This window comes from Peromyscus eremicus, chromosome 20, assembly GCF_949786415.1.
Source record: "Peromyscus eremicus chromosome 20, PerEre_H2_v1, whole genome shotgun sequence".
Classification (NCBI taxonomy): domain Eukaryota; kingdom Metazoa; phylum Chordata; class Mammalia; order Rodentia; family Cricetidae; genus Peromyscus; species Peromyscus eremicus.
The window spans coordinates 24,367,937-24,385,566 of NC_081436.1; the positions used below are offsets into that span (position 1 = coordinate 24,367,937).

At 52.6% G+C, this 17,630-nt stretch overlaps 1 protein-coding gene across 1 annotated transcript in view; it reads left to right on the plus strand.

Moving 5' to 3' along the window:
- Positions 1 to 654, plus strand: part of Rac2 (Rac family small GTPase 2) — a 13,879-nt gene extending 13,225 nt beyond the window's left edge. Inside the window, exon 7 of the mRNA XM_059247418.1 lies at positions 1 to 654. This exon is cut by the window's left edge and continues 16 nt beyond it. The gene's annotated coding sequence lies outside the window, so the exon portion shown is untranslated.
- The last annotated feature ends 16,976 nt before the right edge of the window (positions 655 to 17,630 follow it).

Genomic DNA, 17,630 nt, shown 5'->3' on the forward strand with positions numbered 1-17,630 from the left:
CCCACCCTGATGGTCTTGACCCTCCAGGGTCCCCACCGAAGCCCAACGATGTGCTGATGGGACATGTCGTCCCCACCTTGTGGTGTTGCTTCCCAGACAGCTGCAGAACCTGCCCATCTCCTCAATGGAGTCCCCTGGGGTTGGGAGGATGTTGATAGGCCACACCCTACCTGGAATGCTCCTGTGTTCCCAGGGGCCAGAGGGGAGCCCCAAGACTCAGCCATCCATCCTCAGGTCGTATGGCATCATGTACCCACCTGCCCCAGGCCTTCCTGACTCCCCTCTTGAAGCCTCTGGTTCCCATACGCCTGCCACCATGTCTCTAAGGACAGGCTCTCTTGCTCCAGTACTCCTGGTCCGCCTTGTTCGAGTCATCTCCTTCCCTGCATCAAAGGGACAGATGCGTGAGTCTGCTCCTCTGTTCTCTTTTTTTCAGAAAAACCCAGAACAAGTCCATTTCTGTAAATCTCTTGTGTGCCCAGCCAAGTGAGGGGCTCAGCCCACCCCTCCCGTCTCTCAAGACTTCCTGTTCTACTCAAAGGGTCCTGAGCTGTATTTTCTTGGTACTGTCCACCTCACCCTGCCAGCCAGGACCTGAACCACTGCAGACAGAACACACAGTTCTCTTGCTTATGCGGAAAATAAATGTATTGATTGGAGTTGCTATGGATTGCTATGGATATATGGATTGCTATGACTTCAGGCGCAGCTTGATCAAGGCGTGCAGAGGGGTTCAAATGATGCCTGCCTGTCCATTCTGGCTCTGCCTGCTGCTGGCAGGCTCATTTTCAAGCACTTGACTCTTGGGGGATTGATCCTCTGAGGTTTAAGTTCAGGCATAGACTCAGCCCAGGCAAGGGTCTAAGGAAGGGCTGCTCTGATTGGACCAGCTTGTCTTAGGCCCGCCTTCAACCAGCTGTCTGTCAGGAGCTGCTCTGCCGTGACTGGCCATGTGTTGTTAGAACCAGGAGTGGAGGTGGCCCAAGGGAGCTGGGGTCCAGGGTAGGTGTGGGAGGATGGGTTCTCAAGGAAAACAACCTTTCTAGAACTCGGGGTCTGGAAGCCAGAGATCCGTAAATGTCCATTCCACCACTGCTGGGGACAGTTCCTACCCCAGCTGGCACTAAGAAAAACATTTTTTTTTCCCTCTTGGTTTTGAGATAAGGTTTCATCATATATCCTGGGCTGACTTCATACCGGCTATCCTCCTGCCCCAGCTTCTTAAGTGCTGAGATTGCAAGTGCACACCCATTCCTGGATAATGTTGAAACTCTTACTAGAGAGTTTTTTTAGGTTGCTATGGAAGTTGATGAGGTACCCGTATCAGGCACCCCAGGGCCTGGCCCTGAGACAGTCCCACTTTAGTCTTCCCTGAATTATCTAGACCCACCACATGGGCATAACACTGCCTGAGATTCCCAGTCCTTCTCCCAGCACACTTCCAGTGACCTGTCTGTGTCAGGTGCCACATAAGTTCCCACCCCCAGGGCCTGAGGCTGTAAGTAGCTGAGAGGAGATGTCTCACCCCGACAGCCTGGAAGACCAGCTCCAGCCAAGGAGTGCCCACCCTCCCCATTTTCTGTCTCCTAGAGTTCCAGCCCCCACCTCCGGCTCCCCAGCACCTCCCTGCCCGTATTTAAGGGACTCCACCTCTGGCGGGGCTGGGTACAGCAGAGGAAGCCACTGTTCTTGGCTTGGCTCATGTGAGGTCAATCTTTCAAATTAATTCTCTGACACAGAAAGAAAGATTTTAAACCCACACTTGCTGGGTGCTCCAACATGGTTGGGAGGACCTGTACCCCAGTCAGGCTGGCATGTTAAAGGCCTGGGTGCCCCCTAGAGGCAGCCAGAGTTCGAGGGGGCCTCTTTCAGCTCCTTTTTCTGTGCATGATACTGAGCAAAGACTTGCATGATTCAAATCAGCAGATCAAAATACAGAACCATTCAAACCATGGCCCTAAGTAGTCAAAACCCTTCTCCCTGCAGAGCGCATAAAAGCATCCCAGGGCTGCCGTCTGGAGCCCGTGAGCACGCTGTCACTCACACAGCCCGCTGTCAGCCTTGGCGGCTTATTTCTTTCTGATCTCCGCTTTCGCTTGGCTCTGAATAAAGTCACTTCTGCAGCCTCTGTAAGCCTTCATTTCAGTTCCCTGAGTACAAGACCAAGAGCCTAGGAAAACCTGCCCACCAGCAGCACGCCCCAGGACCTTTCTTCTCCCTCATTGCTCATCTGCCGGCCATCCTGGGCCCCGCCCCTGTGCCCCTGTCCCCTGTGTGTGCTGGGGTGGTGGGAGCCTGCTGTGAGTGTTCAGCTCCCCCAAGCTGCCCTGGGGCCCCTGCTTTTACACCAAGAGTAATGATATGAAACAGCGCTGCTTGCCCTACCCCAGGCACATGTAATCTCAGTCCCCTGTCATGTCACTTGAGGTGCTGCTAGCCATTGCAAAGGGAGAAACGGGCCCTGGAAAGCTGAGCAGTCAGTGTTCAGAAGGAAAAAGCAGCCTGACCTCCCCTCCACCCCCACCCCCGACAGACAGACAGACAGACAGACAGACAGACACACACACACACACACACACACACACACACACACACACACCTCCTTCCCATCATTCTGCTCTCCTTGCCTACAGAATCCTAGCTTGGAGCAGGGCAGCAATGTACTGAGGACGAGACAAAACACCCGCTTTCAGGGGCAGGAGAGAGGGCTGCTCTGAACACTGATGGGATGGCTGGAGCAGCGGCTGCCACCTTGTGAGCTTGAAGCCACAGCATAAACAGTAGAAGCTGACCCACTCAGGGTAGAGGGCAGGGTAAAGTGAACCTGGCGCCTGAAAGCCTCAGTCAGCCTTGTTCTGAGGATGAATGATGAAGGAACCACAGACTTGTTTTTGCAAGACAGAAAATGGCGAGCTGTGAGCAGCTGAAGAGAGCACGTTTTGAAACAGGAAGAAGTGCTGGGTAGGCTGAGGAGTGAGGCTCACACTCCAGCGGCCTCTTGGAGAGCACCCACCCACACGGTGTGTGGCTTGGGAGGGGCCAGGGCCAGAACTCTCTATGCTCAGCCCTCTCACCCATGACATCATGGCCGGGGAGCCAAGGCAAGCACCTGTTGGACCGGACCTCCTCCTCTGAAGCTCCCGGCCTCACTCAACACCTGGCTGCTTCCTGCTCCTCCTCCAAAGCAGGGGACCTTCTATCCCCACTGTCTCACATCAGCACTCACTGGTCAGGCCTGGACGATTGTGATCCCCGTGTCCCCTAATGACCCTGACAGCGCTGCCCCTCCTGAGCTGGGTCTTGCCACCTCCCCCTGGTCAGCAGCGACATCCTTCCCAGGGCTTCACTCCTCTGGGCAGTCCGGGTAGGATCTTCCTGTGTCACAGACACAGTGTGCCACCCCAAGTGTCATCTATACTTGCTGTTTAAGGAATGTGTAAGACCCATTGTTCACCGGAGCCTAGATTCATCTAGCAGGCTGTCGTGAAGTCTGTGGGCCACACCATGCCCCCAGGAGCTCACAGGCCATCTAGGAGGTTCCCATGTCAGCAGAGAGCAGGGAAGTGGCCCCCCTGTGTGGATGTACCATATGCTGTCAGAGTCCCATACCCCCTGCCAGCATAGACACTCAGTACCTGGACTCAGGTCCTCACCCTGAACTCTGACGTCATTCCTCATGTGTTCTGATTCCTCGCTTTTTCCTTTCAGCACATGCCAGACATTTCCCAGGCGACCCCAAATCTTCACTCCCTCCACTGCTTATGTCCTCACCAATCTTGCTCCCAGGAGCCACTTGTCACAGTCAGTGACACTACATAACAAGTCAAACCCCTCTGGGTGAGGGCTTAACTGGGTCCAGGTCCACTCCATGTGCTTCTCTTTAGACCGCCGAGCCCAGCACCGCTGGGACGTGGAAGTGAAGTCCTTGAGAGCTGGAGCAGGGATGGTGACTAAGTGACCATGCACATGTTCATCCCTCACGCACTGTTTTCTTGTTGTGGCCGTGGTTTATCACCTCAGAGCCTCCAGGATGACTGACTCGTGGTGCAAATGAATCCGGCTCACCCTCGGCCTACCCGCTCCCGTGACTGAAGCCCTCGGTGGTGTGAGTTAGCTTTTCTCCTTGCTGAGGAACACACGGCAGAAATAACCCACGGGAAGAAAGACGTCTTCGGGCTCACAGTTCTAGGCGAGTTCAGTCGAGCGTGGTGGGGTGGCATGGCGAGGAGGCTCAGTTCGTGGCCGTGGTGCGAGTGTGTGGAGAGCCGTTTACGTCATGGTGGACCACCGTGCAGATGTGGGAACACTGGTGCTTGGCCGGTTTTCTCCTTTCTCCTTCTTGATTCCATTCAGATCCCAGGCAGTGGGGTGGTGTCTCCCTCCCCGCCCCCCTTCCGGGTTGATTTTCCCTGATTGTTAATTCTCAAGAAAATCTCAGAGATATGCTCAGACATACACCTCAACCCCCTAGATCAGTAAATAGTTCTCAACCTTCCTAATTGTGTTAGTTTGAAAGGAAATGGTCTCCACAGGCCCATGGGGTGTGGCACTATTAGGAGGTGTGGCCTTGTTGGAGTAGGTGTGGTCTTGTTGGAGGAAGTGTGTCACTGTGAGGGGGTCGGCTTTGAGGTCTCCTATGCTCAAGCTACACCCAGTGTGGCTCACAGCCTCCTTCTGCTGCCCCAGGATCAAGATGTAGGACTCTCGGCTTCTTCTCCAGCGCCATGTCTGCCTGCATGCCGCCATGCTTCCTGCCATGATGATGACAGACTAAACCTCTGAAACTGTGAACCAGCTCCCCCCCCCCCCCGCCACGCCCCACCTGGCCTCTAGGGCTTTCCTGTGAAATCTGGGTGGCTGCCTCCATGATCTTACAGCTCTTCCATTTTACACACCTGCAAACCCAGTGTCAGATGAACAGCACAAGGTCTGCGATCATCTCAAGCAATAGCTGGTCTTCTACGGACCTCGGCTGTGGCAGCCTCTGAGGACTTGGGCAGATGAACATGGTGAAATGAATCCTGGGAAAGTCTTTTAATGAGTTCTTTTACAGCCTGGACTCTGCCAGTGGGTGAGGTCGGACCAACTCTTGTGATGGTCTTAAGGCATTTTCCCTACTGTTCAGATACAAGGTATTGGTTTCCTTTCTGTTGTGGTCATTCTTGGTTTTTGTTTGGTTGGGTGGTTTTGGTTTTTTGAGGCAGGTTCTCCCTGTGTGGCCCTGGTTGGCCTGGAACTCTCCTTGTAGACTAGGTTGGCCTTGAACTCATAAAGATCCCCTGCCTGTGCCTCTAGTTCCTTTTTTTTTTTAATGGTGTGGTGAACCTCTTTAGCAATCTATTCCTCACTTAGATCCAACTTTAACCACTCCTTTACTGAGCAAGCTGCACGTTTTTCAAATCCTTTTTCTCCCACTTCTTGCCACCAACATGGCTGAAAGCAGCTAGCAATAACCATGCTGTAGTCTAAATGTGGAAATTCCTTAAAATCTCCTTTGTCAGATTAATTAGTCCATTACCTTTAAGCTCAGCCTCACAAAGTCTCAGGGCATGGGAGAAGCAGGGGCAACTTCTCTGACCTAAGGAAACATGAGTGATGTGTGGTTCAGTTCACAGTACTGTTCATGTTTCCATCTGAAATTTAACAGGCACTGGCTCTGTCTGCATCTGTCTTAGTTAGGGTTTCAATTGTTGTGATGAAACACCATGACCAAAAGCAACTTGGGGAGGAAAGTGTTTATTCACTCACAGTTCCATACAATAGTTCATCATGAAAAGCAGTGAGGGCAGGAACTCAAGCAAGGCAGGAACTTGGAGGCAGGAACTGATGCAGAGGCCATGGGGGAGTTCTGCTCCTCCTGAACTTGCTCACCCTGATTTCTTATAGAACCAAGGACCATCAGCCACAATGGGCTGGGTCCTTCTTGAAATAGTCACTAAAATGTCCCATAGCTGGTTCTTTTTTTTTTTTTTTTTTTTTTTTTTGAGACAGGGTTTCTCTGTGTAGTTTTGGTGCCTGTCCTGGATCTCGCTCTGTAGACCAGGCTGGCCTTGAACTCACAGAGATCTGCCTGGCTCTGCCTCCCGAGTGCTGGGATTAGAGGTGTGTGCCACCACTGCCCGGCCCTATAGCTGGTGCTTATGGAGGCATTTTCTTTTTTTTTTTTTTTTTTTTTGGTTTTTCGAGACAGGGTTTCTCTGTGTAGCTTTGCGCCTTTCCTGGGACTCACTTGGTAGTCCAGGCTGGCCTCGAACTCACAGAGTTAACGGAGGTTCCCCCCTTTCAGATAACTCTAGCTTGTGTCAAGCTGACATGAAACTATCCAGCACAAGTGACCTCTTGTCAGCTTGACACATAAACACACTACTGTTAAACCATAGCCTTTTTTGTTCTTCCCCAAGACCACACATTAATATTAACATTACAATATAAACATTCCAGGCTGCAGAGATGATCAGAGGTTAAGAGCACTGGCTGTTCTTCCAGAGGTTCTGAGTTCAATTCCCAGCAACCACATGGTGGCTCACAATCTATAATAAGATCTGGTTCCCTTTTCTGGCATGCAGACAGAACACTGTATACATAACAAATAAATAAATCTAAAAAAAAAAAAAAAAAAACTGGGGCTGGAGAGATGGCTTAGAGGTTAAGAGCACTGACTGCTCTTCCAGAGGTCCTGAGTTCAATTCCCAGCAACCACATGGTGGCTCACAACCACCTGTAATGAGATCTGGTGCCCTCTTCTGGCCTGCAGTCATACATGCTGTATACATAATAAATAAATAAATCTTAAAAAAATAAAATAAAAATAAAAATAAAAACAAGCTGGAGTAGTAGTGAAGACCTTTAATCCCAGCACTCACAAGGTGGAGGCAGATGGATCTCTGAGTTAAAGGCCAGTCTGGGTCCACAAAATTTCAGGTCTGGTAAGGCTACACAGTGAGAACCTGTCTCAAAGTAAATAAATAAATAAATAAATAAATAAATAAATAAATAAATAAATAAAATAAAAAAACAATATAAACATTCTAAAACTTAAAAGTCCCACAGTCTTTAAAATTTTAAATGCTTAAAAGTTCAGTCTCTTTAAAATAGCCATTCTCTTTTATAATCCAAAATCTCTTAAAATTCAAAATCTTTCAACTGCGGGTTCTTGTTGAGTGAAAAATAAATGAAATACTTTCTTACTTCATGAGGGAGGATCCAGGGCACAGTCCCAATCTGAACAAAGCAAAACCAAACTCCAGCAGTGTAAAAAACTCAATGTCAGGGATTCACTCACCGTCTTCTGGGCTGCTCTGGGGGACTTGGGTCACTTCTCCAGGTCCGCCCTCTGCAGCCCTCTAGGCTCCACGTGACTCCACTCCCCTGCAGCTGCTGTTCTTGGTCATCATCCCATGGTACTGGTCCTCCAAAACTGGTGGGGTTCCTTGCCGCAAGTGGGCTGCCCTTTTACCGGTAGCCTTTCCTGGCCTCTCTTCAGGAACTACAGCCCTGCCGCATAATGACAAGCCTTAGCTGCTCTTCATGACCCCTCATGTCTTCAAAACCGGTACCACCTGGGTGACTCTTACACTACCAAGTTTGGCTGCCACAACAAGGTACAACCTTGGCCACTTCGGGGGCGCAGATTCTGTTTGTTGACTCTCAGGAAACACTTCCCAGAAGATGTCACCTCAATAATTCTGATCTGATTCTTCAGCCCCAACGGAGCAGAACCACAGATTCTTCACACAGAGTAAGCTTTCTTCCGAACTTGGTAAGTCAGGCCTCCATTGTCTGCACTGCTCTCAATATTCTTATCTTCCAAGCTCCTACAGAACAGCTCACTGTGCTCTCAACATTCCATGGCTTTTCTAGCCCAAAGTTCCAAAGTCCTTCCACAGTCCTCCCCAAAACAACATGGTCAGGTCTGTCAAAGCAATACACCACTCCTGGGACCAACTTATCTTAGTTAGGGTTACTGTTGCTGTGATGAAACACCATGACCAAAACAACTTGGGGAGGAAAGAGTTTATTCTCTCACAACTCCATATAACATCCTTATTGCATTCTGGTTTTCTGAGGTTCAACCAGAATGGCCCACCTAGCTCTCGCTCATAGCATTTCGGGTCTCCACCAGGCCACGTCTCCAAGTTTTTTTCAAATTCCTCCCACAAACTAGTTCCGAAGCCTTCCAGACCATATGGGCAAGGATTGTCACAGAAATTATCTCACTTCTCAGCACCAACCTTTCTGTGTGACCTTTGGTGGTAGCAATGAGAGGTCTGAAGTCAATAGCCCAGGGTCTGAACGGTGTATTTTGACTTGCGTTTCCAGGGGTTTCAACCCGTAATCAGCTGCTCCATTGCTTTTAGACCCGTGGGCACGGGGAAAAGGGCGCAGTGGAGGAAAGCTGCTCACCTCCTAACAGCCAGAGAGGAAGAGGAACTAAGGGGAAAGGCCACACCAAAAACATGTATGTGCTGTGCACTGGGAATGGGTGCAGTGCAGGAACCAGGGACCACGGAGAGGTAGTGCCCATGAGCCAAGACTAAGCGATGGTCGGCCTCCAATGCAACACCCACCCCTGCAGTCCGTGAATGTAAGGCATGAACTGTTCCCGGCATGCACACCTTCCAGAGCTACACTCCTCCTAAGTGAGAGAGTGAATCGCCAGAGAGAAAGCCAAGGACGCCAGAATGCAGACAGAACCCGGGGTAAAGCTGCCGCAACCCAATCTCTGATGAAGACATGGTCCCAGGGTGTCAGCCCAGGGGACAGCTGTCACTGAGGAGAGCAACTTGGTGGTCTCTAAGAAAATTCTCACTGGAGCTGGACACTGTGGGTTCCGATGCAGGGCTTTTGGGGCACTGTAGGGTCATGTGGAAATGCTGAGCCCCAGAATAACAAGGTTTTTGTTTTGAAGTAAGTGAGTGAAAGCGCGAAGAACGCTGAGAGGGTGGGAAGAATGAGAACAGGAAATCAAAATTTCTGCTGCACGGGGGCCTGGAGAGATGGCTCAGCGGTTAAGAGCAATGGCTGCTCTACCAGAGGACTGGGGTTTGGTTCCCAACACACACACACACACACACACACACACACACACACACACACACACACGGTGGCTAACGACCATCTAGTGTTCTCTTCTGACCCCCTTTGGTATCAGTCACGCACAGTCACATTCAGGCACAAACTCATATGCAAAAAGCACACTAAAAAAAAAAAATCTCTGTTGTGTGGGGTGACCCACACTTAGGAGCCCCAAACTTGGAAGGTTGAGGCAGGAGGATGCAACTTTAATTTGGGCTCCATAGTAAGATCCTATCTCAAAACCACAACGTGTGTCTTGGTGGGGAGGGGTTGGAGAGAGAGAGATTGGTGCTTAGGGAGTGTGGTGTTTAAACACAACTAAAGGTCAGTGCTGCCTCTGAGACGCCCTGGGGAGGGGAAGAGGGCCACTGGAGGATGGCTGTATTTTGTCATTTAAAACCTTTTAGCACAACAGGACTCAGAAACATGTTTGCAAATAACGCTTGAAGAACACGAGAGCAAATCAGAAATGAAAAATAATTGCATTATAGACGAAAAGGAGGCCCAGGGGAGGAAGCGTGCCTCAGAGCAGGCAATGTCTGAGCCTGCTGGAAGTGAAGGGAAGGGGAGACACGGGAGCAGCCTGGGCAAAGGGCCCAGGGCCCCTGTGAGGTTCAGGCGGCACTGATGGTGTGCTGGTAAGAAGAGGAGGGGTAAAGTGGAAGTGTAGGTCGGTAGAGGCAGGTTAACACCAAACACGGTTGCAGGGGCTTGTTCAGTGAGTGACAGGTGGCCCCGAGAGTGACTCAGCATTTTAATAGACTCCCGGTTCCTCTTGAGCAGGCTGATTCCACTCAGCTGTCTAAGGGTCTTTGGGCACGCCAAGAATGAAATGGACACAGGACAGATTCATGGGAGAAAGGCATGTGAGTGGTATTAATAGGCACGGTATGGGAGTGCCCCCCGACCCCCATCTCACTTCCCTCACCGGCAACGGAGTTCAAGTGCTCCTGGGCTGGGTAGAGAGCTTGGCAGCTGTCTCGTGGGAAGGTGAGGGTTAAATAGAAGGCGTGCTCTGCAGACCCTCCCCTCCCCAGCCCTGCCTGGTAACCAGCTGGTTTTCATCCTCCTGGTGCTGGGAGGCGCCTCTCATGGCCTTCAGCCCCTGCTTTCAGCCCCTGCTTTCAGAGGGAGAAGGGAAGAAGGTCACGGTGTCCTTGATTCTCAAGTACCTTTAGTTAGGAGTCAATGAGAAAAAGCAACACGGGGGGGGGGGGGGGGACAGGGGGTGGGGGGGGAGCTGGTGAGGAGGATGGCTAAGAGTCAGCAAGGTGTGAGAGAGCGAGAGAGACAGACAGACAGACAGGAGAGAGAAAAGAGGAGAGGAGAGGAGGAGGTGAGAAGAGAGGAGAGAGAGGAGATATGCAGAGAGAGACAGAGAGATAGAGAGAGAAGGGAGAGAGAGATAGAGAGGGGGAGAGACAAAGAGAGAGAGAGGAAGAGAGAGAGACAGAAAGAGACAGAGAGGAGAGAGAGACAGAAAGAGAGACAGAGAGAGAAGGGAGAGAGAGGAGATATGCAGAGAGAGACAGAAAGAGAGACAGAGAGAGAAGGGAGAGAGAGATAGAGAGGGGGAGAGACAAAGAGAGAGAGGAAGAGAGAGGAGAGAAAGAGACAGAAAGAGACAGAGAGGAGAGAGAGACAGAGAGACAGAGAGAGAGGAGAAAGAGAAGAAGAGAGAGAGGGAACAGAGAGGGGGAGAGAGAGAAAGAGGAGGAGAAGAGAGAGGAGAGGAAGAGAGAGAGAGAGAAGGAGAGAGAGCTCAAAGCTGAAGAGATGAAGCTAGTGCCGAGGCTATCCCATGAGCCTCTCCTCTGTTTCCAGCCAGCCAGGGTCAGATCCCCTGCAGCCAGGAGGTGAGGTGGCCTCCACTGCGGGAGAACACTGATGTTCCAAGAGGGGTTTTGCAGTCATGTGGCTGGGGACAGAGCTGGGACTGGAACCCCTCTGTCCAGTGTCCTCAGGTCCCCCCCATGCAGGAACTCAGAAGTCAGAAGTGAGTGGTTCCCAGGAACTGCTGCAGGCTTGGGGGGGGGGGGAGTAGCTCAGCCTGTTACCTGCATAACCCCGGGACACGGGAGCTGAAGATGAATCTCAGGGGTGGTTGGTCACATATTTGAGGTCACACAGCCAGTACATAGGCAAAGCTGAGGACGAGCCAGCAGGGGGTGTCAAACCCAAAGACACCCTTGATGGGGACATTAGTGAGAAAGTTCCAGAGAAGGGGCCAGGAAGGCATCTCATGTTTTAGAAGATTGGCCTGTTTCAGTAGCTAGGTAACTCCCTGGGTCCATGGCCAGCTCCTGTCCAGGCACCATTTGGGAGGAGAGGGGAGGATTTTCTCTGACTCCCAGGGAGGGGAGGAGCCTGGATCTGGGCTCTTGTCTGATGGCGGAGGCACTTGCTGGCCATGGAGCCCTCTAGTGTGAGGGTGGAGATACCACCACAGTTTTTGCCAAGGCCAAGAGCACATGGGTGTCTGGCATTGTCGTCTCTATGGGAAAGCCAGCCAGGTAGCCTCGATAGCCTGACAACCCTGGGCATCAGGTCCAGCCTGGGATCAGGGATTTGGGATTTGAGCCACAGGCTTCTAGAACCTCAACCCTATAGAGCAAGACTATCCCTCTGGAGTCCCTCTGGGTCCCTGTGGGGTCCCAGTGTTCCCTGCTCCCAGAACTCTAGGCATGGACTTGTGCTTTCCTCTCTCTGTCCTAGCTCATCAGCGAAAGGGGCCCAACAGAAGCCCCAGAACACTTTTACTGGCAGACGTCTCCTAGAGAAGAGTTGACCCCAGTCTTCTATGTAGGACATCTTTTACCCCCTCTCTTGCTTCCAATGTACCCTCAGGAAACAGGTACTCCTTCTTATCCCTCTGCTACACACTATCCATTCATCTCCCCATCCACCCACCCATGAACTCTGTGAGTCCATCCATCCATCCATCCATCCATCCATCCATCCAACCATCTAACCACCCATCCACCCATCCATCCATCCATCCATCCATTCTTGTATCCACCCATCATCTATCTATCCATCCATTCTTGTATCCACCCATCATCTATCCATCCACCCATCCATTCTTGTATCCACCATGCATCCATACATGCATCCATCCATTCATCCACATGTCCATGAATGCATACATGCATCTATCTTCCATCTTCTTTCACTAGTCATGGGATGAATGCCTACTGTGCACCAGGCTGGTGCCATCCCACGGTCACCTTGAGGACATGGCTAGAGCTTGCCCTGGGGGGAACTGACAGCCCAATACAGAAAACATTCATGCCCCATCCTCAGAAGAGTCATCATGAAGTACATCACGGCTGTGAGGACAGACTTTGGAAGTCCGAGGAGTGAGACTCCCTGTCCTGGGCGAGAACTGTCCACCTGATGACCATTTGTCCCACACATGGGGATGGGCTAAAACCAGTATTTCAGCTGCTGGTACAGCCTGTGTGAAGACCCTGAGGTTCCTGACTGGCCTCCTGCTCCCACCCTTGCCCTGGATGTGACTCAGTGCAACAGTGAATGAACAGTGGAAATCTAAATCAAGGCACAGACCCTCTCTTCCATTCTCAGAAGCTCCTGGCTCATCGAGTTTGAGAGGACCAGATCCCAAGTTGACCGTAAGTACCCCAAGGTTTGGCTGTGACTGCCCTGCCTAGATCCTTGCTTGGTGAAAAGCCAGCTCCTCACCCGCCCTCATGATTTCTAGTCCTGTCTCTGCCCTGTTTCCTTAGTTCCAGCCAAGGTTGGAAAGTTGAACTTAATCTTTAGTGATGGGGTGTGGACTGTCTGCTCAGGGCTAGCCTCATCCCTTTCCTCCTTAGAGATCGGAACAAAGCTGGAGGCAACAAGGTCTGAGGATGAATGGACAAGTGAATGAATGAATGAATGAAGTTGATGAGCTCAGTTTAGGGAGCCAAAGGGAAGTTGCAGGTAGCAGGCAACAGGGGGAGTTGGCTGTGGGTGACTGTACTGAAGAGCCACAGAGGACTGTGAACAGAGAAAGACAACCCTGGACTCTGAGGACACATGCAGAGCTGTTCAGAGCTCATGTCCACTTTAGACCAGCATTGGCCACAGATAGTCACTGTTTACTACTGAGGTCTGTCCAGCTCACCAATCAAGAATGAATGGCTTATGCAGGTGGGCACCTGTGACCAATCTGATGTTGGGGACCACCACTCTTATGCCTCAGCAAAGCCAAGTATTCCCCTCCCAGGGAGCTCGTTAGTTGGTGTGTTATGAACAACTGCCTTCAAGTGTGGCTGTTACATTTCAAATTGTATCAGTTCGAAGAGGGGGAATTTGTTTTCTCACGGTGTATCTTTAACTTTAGGCTCTTGGTTCTCAAAGCCCAAAATACCTACTTCCTATCCCATCTCTGGGCTCCTCTGTCCAGATCCAACTGACCCCCAGATCACAGTCCCTATCTGCCTTCTTCCGGACCTGTCTCTCTGCCCTTGGGATTCTCAACAGGAGAGATGTGGGTTCGGAGCCTACATCTCGGTGCCCATCCTGCCTTCTCCCTCCTCATCCCGCTGCGCAGCCCCCTCCCTCACGGAGAAGTACATCCTGGGGTTCTGGGGCTATCCTGCCTCTGGCAGGCAGCTTCCCCGTCTCCGCTGCTCCCCTCTTTTGTTCAAGTCCCTGCGGGAGCCAAGGCCAGCGTGGGTGGCTGAAATCTCCTCGGTAACGGGATCTGCCTCTCCCTCTCCCGGCCTCCGCCCCTAACCTGCTGCCCCTCGGTCTGGTACCTACTGTCCGGCCCTCAGCTCCTCCTCCTGGCCCCTCCCGCACCCTCCTGCTCCCCCCCTCTGCTGGCTCTCCATGTCACCATCTGTGGCACAATCCTTCTCTGTCACTGTCCCTACCACCCCCTCTTTCTCCTTCCTCCTGCCTCCCTCTGTCCCTGCCTTTCTCTGCATCTCTCCCTGCTCCTCCGTCGGTCCATTCTCTTCTCTCCTCTCTCCTCCTCTGTCCCTGCTCCTCTCCAGGCATCTCTCCTCACTCCCCCTCATTCTGCCTTTCCACCCACACGCTGTCTCCTCTCCCTCTCCTCTCTCTCCACCTCCGACCCCCCCCTCCTTTCCTTATTTTCTATTGGCTTCTTATGTCCCCTGCTCTCTTCACATTCCCATCACCTTGGGAAGTGACTCCTGCCACCCCCCACTGGGTGCTGTCTGAAGACCCCATTCTGTGTCCTGCATCCTCCACAGAGTCCTGGAGATGGGGGATGACAGACAAGGTGCAGGTGAGAAGTCAGGCTGGGGACCAGATGGGAGGGACAATGTGGGCTGACGTGGTTGTCGCTGAGGGCCTAGGAAGGGCCTGAGTCCATGAGCGCTGGAGGAGTGGGCATCGTATGGGACCCCAGCTGGTTGTACTCTAGTGGTGCCTGGCTGCAGGATGTTACCCAGCCTGGCGACTACGAAAGGGAGCTCTTGCCCTGTGGGCAGGTAAGGAGGCTGGGCTCAAGGAGATCTTGGAGGGTGGGATACCTGAGCGCATTCTCTGACCAAGTTGAATTTAGGGCTGAGTCTAGGGCTAGCAGAGTGGAGGATCCAAAAAGCAATGAGGGAGCCTTTTTGGTGAGCTCGGTGTGGGTGTAAGGTAGGAAGGGCTATTAATCTCAGCAACTTGTGCCATCTTTCCAGAATCTTGGAGCCTCCATACAGCAGAATGTCAGAACCGGACCAAACCAGATGCACGCTGCTGTCTGGGCCTGCTTGGTGGCACTCGTGAGCGCCCCTTCCTGCTGGGAGTGGAGCATCTGCCATGCAGCAACCCTGTGAGGTGGGTATGCATGTCTCCATTGGAGGAGGAGGAGACTAGAACCAGAGAGAAGGGACTTATCCAAGGTCGCAGAGTAGTTTGCCATCAGCAGAACCCAAGTTCCCCCCCCCCCCCACCGCTCAGGGCTTGAGGGGGTGCTCCTGGGAGTTAGGCCCCCAGCCTAGGGCTTCTGTCGGTCACTGTTAACTCACAAAACTCCAGCCTCTTTGGAGGAAGGACCAGGGGTGCAGAGGACAAGCAGATGGCAGAGCCAGCCAGGGGTCCTCAGCTTGCATTGACTTTTGACAACTCCAAGCCGGAGGACTTTAAGGTCCAGTAGACAGAATCTGTTTTGAATCTGTTTTCTCACTCACCAGTTGGGTAACCTTGCAGAGGCCGCTACACCTCTCTGAGGTTCAACTTCTCCCCTCATCCCTCCTTTCTGGGCTCTGCTAGGGTCTCGGGGTGTGCATTTAAAGCCTCGGCCCAGGAACATCCTTGCACTTTGGAGTTCTACTTTCTAACAGGCTTGTTTCTGTTAGTACTTATTGAGTTCTGGGTGCTAGGCTAAGTGCTGAGCGAAAGCACTTTGGAGGGAGTGGGCGTTGAATGAGAGGGAAATAAGAGCAATGGGGGCGTCTTGCATGCCCGAGGGGCCATCCTTAGTTGCTGTGGGGCTTGGGAGCAGTAACTCACCCTCTCTGTGCGTCTCTCCCCTCCTGAACGGTCCCCTGAGGAGATTCCACCCCCAGCTTTCAGGCAAGCTTGTGCCAAAGATAAACCAGACAGGGAGGCAAAGTCCCTCCCTCCCTTCCAAGGAGGAATTAGATCAGGCACAGGATTCCAGATCCTTAAAGAAAAGACGGCATCAAAATTGCAGGTCTGTCTTCCCGGGTGAAAAGATGTGATTTCCGCGTTCTGGCACCTGCCTGGCCTGTCAGCCTTGACAGCAAGGAGGGTGTCTTGGAGGGAGGCCAGGGTACCAGGAAGCGATGCTCCACCCGAGTCTAAGGAGGGTCTGGCTGGGTAGCTGTGTTCGTGTGTGTGTGTGTGTGTGTGTGTGTGTGTGTGTGTGTGTGTGTGTGCCTGTGTGGGGCTGGAGGGGCCATGCTTGGAGCACACCCTGGGCTTCCCCGAGGGCATCCGTGCTGGAGGCCTGGAAATGAGGTCTGCCTGGCTCTCAGCTCCTCTCTGTGCCTGGCGCTCTCCTTTCTCCTGCAGTCCTGAGTGTCTTTGATTGGCCAGTCTGCGGGAAAGCTAGAAAAAGGCACTGTGTAAAGCAGGTGGGCAGGGTGGCCGGGTGACAGAGGGTGCCCCACCTCCACCCTGGGAACAAAAGTGTAAGGTCCTAGAACCCACAGTTCCTGGCCTGGGATGGTCGACTCCAGCTGTCTGGAGCTGCGACATTCTCTGATTAAAAGTCACGGGGCCTGAAAACCTGACTCTGGGATCCATGGCTGTGTTCCAAAAATTTAAATTCCCATCTCTAGGCTCCTGTGGGTCTGAGGCTTTGGGCCCATGGTCCAAAGTTCAAGAGCACAGACACCAGCCAGGCAAGCTCTGCCTAGGCCAGCAGGATAGTGAGACCAGCACCGTACCGTAGGGGCCTGTGTTAGCCTAGCCTCAGTCTGCCAGCCTGTAAAATACGGTGACAGGTCACAGGTACTCCTATACATGCTCCTTCCTGGTTGTGGCTCCCCTTAGCTCCTCCTGGCCAGTTGGTGAGGACAGCAGGAACACTTTGTGTTCTGGCACAGTTCTGAGACACCAGCTTTTCCTGAAGTCTTCTGGGGTCTGGGCTCAGCAAGGAACAGCCAGCTCTGTGAAGACATTTCGGGATCCCACAGCTCACTGCCCAGATTCCTCAGACACAGCTCAAGAGAGCTGAGGATGTAGCAGGTTGAGAACCGGTTGGGGGCTCCCTCCCAGCCAGGAGCTTGGAGGCTGCGGAAAGCCTAGCCAATCTGGAGTGTGGCAGAGAAGAGCCTCGGCACTCTGCCAGGGGTCCTTTGCCATCCTTGGCATCACCATCCTGGCACTTGGTGCTGTTGTATGCTCCCTACTCAGGAGCATGCTGGGAGATGGGGGCTTCCCCTTCCCAGGAGCCTCCTACTTCCAGAGTCGCATCGGGATACCCGAAGCACTCTCAGTTTCTAGAGGAGGGGTCCAGACCAGGGGGAGTGGCAACACAGATCTGAGGATAGCTTCTTAGCTTAGAGACTTCCCCTTCACTCTGCTCTGCAGGGTAGAGCTGGAAGCACTCAGGATCCAGGATCCAAGGGAACTGGTAGGGGCAGGCAGAAAGGTCCATGGGCTGGAAAAAGATGGGGCAGAGGGTCAGGCTCATGGGAAGGGCTGCCCTTAGCCCCTTACCCGGGAGTTCCAGAAGCAACAAGCTGCTGAGCAGGCCTGAGGGGTTCCCTTCCTCCAGTCCCCACTCTGCAGCCCACTCCTTCACAAGGCTGCCCACTCTGGGCTCCTCTGACTCATTTGATGCCTCACTCGCTGGTGCAGGATGTGATGGAGTGAAGGGAGAGCTGGGGGACAGTGGAAATGGTCCAGGGTTGCATGAATCTCAGTGATGCAGGAGAGCTGAGTCTAGCAGGGGAGCCCAGCAGAGTCCTCAAAGCCCAGGCACAGAGTCGGGATAAAAGGACCTCACCAAATGCCAGGGAATGTCTATTCCTACCAGCTGGTGCCCCCTCCTGCTCAGCCCAGGACCCACAGCCCCGCAGCTGGGGGATGTAGCTTCCAGATGCCTTGGAGACTTC